Genomic DNA, 4,229 nt, shown 5'->3' on the forward strand with positions numbered 1-4,229 from the left:
GTTATATTCTTCGTGGGTACTATTGAAGTAACATCTAAGACTCAACCTAGACAGATGCTGTGTAATACATTTAAACTAATGTTTTTGTAGTTAATGGAAGGGCTATTATTAACCGTAAAGTTTCCAAGGAGCATAATATATTGTTTTTCTGTGAATGTCTCTCTCACAAATGAGGCATTTCAAGTTACAGTGGTGATTCTTAGATTTCCAAGGTTACTTCCTGTCTGAAATAATTTAGAATCCACCACCATTAAAATATCTAAGATAATTTTGGGGTGCCTGGGTGGCTCAGTTGGTTGAGCCCCCTGACTCCTTGATTTTGGCTCAGGTTGTGATATTGGGGTCATAGGATTGGGCCCCATGTCGGGCTCAATACAGAGTCTCAATGCAAAGTCTGCTTCTCTCCCTCCCTCTCTCTCCCCCTATGCCCCTCTCCCTACTTGTGCGCCCTCTATAAAATAAATAAATCTTAAAAAAATATATATATATATATATGTATATATATATTCAGTTCTGAATTTAGGAAGTTAGAATTTTTAGTTTCACAGACCCATAAACAACTTGGTCTAGGAACCAGTTCTAGTCTAAAAAGGCATTTAATTCCTGGCTCCTGGTTTTAGTTCAGTAATATTGTAAGAGCTTTAGGCGAGTCAGATATTCAGAGGTTGAGAATTTATTTTAGAAGAAAATATATCCTGATAAAATGAGAATTGTTTTTCTCTACCCTTCAGGTTCTAAAATTTCATGTTTTTTGGGGGGGAGGGCTATGAACATTTAAGAAAACGTTGTTTATTCAGCAAATACTTACTAGCATCCTTTACATGCCCAGCACGTAGCGTTAAGCGTTGAAGATACATCTGTGAAGAAGAAAGACAGCTGTTGCCTTAGGGGAGACTCACAATCTAGGGAAAGGAATTGGTGAATAGATACCTAATTATAATACGGTTGTGATCAGTACTGTGATGGGGAAGAACAGGTCCAGGAACTTTGGGAGCGTTCAGGAGGGACAATGAGATATTTGGGATATGAGGCGCATGGAGCCAGGTTATGGAGGACCTTGTATGCCATCTCGAGGACTTCAGTAGATCATGAGCTGCTGTTGAAGGTTTATATTTTGGAAGGACCATTTTAGTTTCTGTTTTCCCACAGATAATAGTAATGCTCTATTAGTTAGGATAGGTGAATTGCTTGTAACAACCCCCAACATCCCCGTGGCTTCAGAGAGTAGGAGTTTATCTGCTTCTATCATACTCCATTGTGGCAGGAATGCTCCAGGCTTCCAGGGATCCAGATTTCTCTGTCTTGTAACAGTGTCAGCTTTGACTCCTCAAATCTTCTGTGGAAGGAGAGGAGCTAGAGTGGTAGATCCTGCAGGGTTTTATGGCTGGACCTGACAGATGGGCATACATCATTTCTCTCCTTTTCCACTGACCGGAGCCCAGCCATATGACCCCAGGCCAGTGGTAAGGAAGATGGAGAAATGTAGTTGTCCTGTGTGTAAATAAAAAGAACCATAAGGATTTACTGCACATACAGCATTGTCTTTACCACCAAGGTCAATTCGAATGAATGAACAAAGGAATGAAAAAAATAGCAAATAAAGATCATCCACGGTTCCGTAACACAGAAATCATCATAACAAAATTTTGAGTGTGTGTGTTTAAAACTTGTTATCTTACTACAATAGGGACATGTTCTTGGTGGATTTGGAAGACAGATAAAAGCACAAGGAGAACAGAAGTTGTTTATTCCCTACCAGGAACTTACTATTGTTTTGGTAATTTGGGTATGTACGCTTGACTTCTTAACATTTCTTTACTGTTTTACAGTCTTTTCCCTCCACTTATACATCATAAACACTTTTCCCATATCACTGAAAATTCTACATTTTAAAGGCTGCATTATATTTATTGTAGATATACCATAATTTTTTAATGAATTCTCTCTTATTGGACATTTTGGTAATTTTAAGACATTTTTGCCATTAAAAACACTGAGATGTGTTCCTTTTAATAAGCTTTTATATAAATATCCATGATTATTTCCATCTGTTCTTGCAGTTTTTTCCTTTTTCATTTGCTTTTCAAAAAATTATTCAAGTAATTGATGCAAATAGAAATCAAGTACTATCAGAAGGAACTTAAAAAAAAAAAAAAAAAAAGGCAGTCTCCCATCTCCTTCCCTATGCCCAGATCAGATTCTTTTAACTGTTAATTCTGATACTTATTTCTACTTTTATCCTCATACTTGTTAACGCTATTTTTAATCTCTTTTTTTTTCTTCCCCGTCTATACTTTTTATTTCCTATTCTTGTCTTCTTGTATTAATAAGGACTTCCAGTATGATTTTGAGAAGAAGTGCTGTCAGGCAACATCTTTGCCCTGTACCTGAGAGTGGGAAAGCTTCTAGTTTCTCACCACTAAGTGTGATGTTAGGTGTAGGTTTTTGTAGACAGTCTTTATCAAGTTGAGGAAGTTCCTCTCTACTCCTGGTTCACTGAGAGTTTTTATCATGAATGGGTATTGGAGTTGGTCAAATGCTTTTTCTCCATCTGTTAAGATCATGTGATTTTTCTTTTTTAGTCTGTTGATGGTGGTGGATTACATTAATTGATTTTTGAATGCTGAACCAGCCTTGAGTATCTGGGCTAAATCTCACTTGATCATGATGTATAATTCTTTTTATACTTTTTTGGGTTTGATTTACTAATATTTTGTTCCATCTATGTTCAAGGGAGAGATTTGGACTGTAGTTTTCTTGTAACATCTTTGTCTGGTTTGGGTATTTGGTAATGCTGGCCTCATAGAATGAGTTGGGAAGTATTGCCTCTGCTTCTGTCCTCTGAAGGAGATTGTAGAGGATTGGTATAATTTCTTCCTTAAATGTTTGATAGAATTCACAGTGAACCTATCTCGGCATGGTGCTTTGTGTTTCAGAAGGTTAATTGTTGATTCCATTTCTTTAATAGATATAGGCCCATTCCGATAATCTCATTCTTCTTGTGTGAGTTTTGGCAGATTGTGTCTTTCAAGGAATTGGTCCATTTCTTCTGCCCAAATTTGTGGGCACAGACCTACTTGTTCATAGTTATCCTTTATTATCCTTTTAATTTCCATGGGATCTAGGTGATACCTCCTCTTTTATTTCTGATATTAGTAATTTGTGTTCTCTCTTTTTTTTTTCTTAATTTTCATTCCTAAATGGCATTAAAGCAAGGTAGTCCTAGCTCTTTCCTGCTTACATTTGTAAATCTGATGGGATTTCTATATATTTTTTTAAACTTCTATTTGTATTCATATTTTCATTGTACAAAATCACACGGAAGTGTTGATGGTAAAAAACGAATGCCCTCCTCTTTCTCCCATCCTCCTCTCCAGTCCCATTTTCCAAGGGAGACCATTGTTAATAGTTTAATGTGTAACATAATTTTTAGATGACCTGGTTCTTACCCTAGTGAGTAAGAAGAAGAAAATGCCTTCCTCTGGTCAGATGATGTGGTCTTACGTGTCATGAACTGTGTTGAGAAGCCCAGGCCGGAAACTCTGTACTCTGCACAGCGTCCAAGTCCTCCACCTCCCAGCATCTTCTGGTGGTCTTCTGTAGTCATGGTGTATGTAACCCACTTAACCACATCCACTTCTGTGCCTCCTACAATCCATTCTTTATGCCGCAGCCACCACAGGTTTCAAAACACAAATTTGATGTTTTCTTTATCACATCCCCTGCTTAAAGCACTTTCATGGCTTCCCCTGGCTCTTAGGATAAAGACCAAATTACTTAATCTGCATGATCTAGTCCCAGCCCACCTCTCCAGCCTCACTTTTTAGCACTCCTTTTTGCTCTTTGCATTCTGCCACAATGGCTACGTTCGTTTCTTGAAAAACGCAATTTTCCCTCCCTTGAAATTTATTCCCATCCGTTCCTCACTGTGCCCTTCAGTTGGCTTCTAGTCATCTTGCAGAACTTAGTTCAGATGTGCTTTCCTCAAGAGAAACCTTTCTTGAAACATTAGGAAAGGTTCCGCTTTTTTATATTTTATCTTTCTTGCTCCTTTGATTAATATATTTCCCCCACTAGACTCCTCAACATATATATAGGATGGCTGGCACATAGTTGGAGCTTTTCATTATCTAAAATTAAACACTCCTTCCTGTACCACCCTAGTCTTGCCTATAGTCAGCTTTATTCTGGATAGTACAGCCTTTCCCAACCAGTTGTCTATATGTCTC

The sequence above is a fragment of the Phoca vitulina genome, unplaced genomic scaffold (genome assembly GCF_004348235.1).
Source record: "Phoca vitulina isolate PV1807 unplaced genomic scaffold, GSC_HSeal_1.0 scaffold5, whole genome shotgun sequence".
In the NCBI taxonomy this organism is placed as follows: Eukaryota; Metazoa; Chordata; class Mammalia; order Carnivora; family Phocidae; genus Phoca; species Phoca vitulina.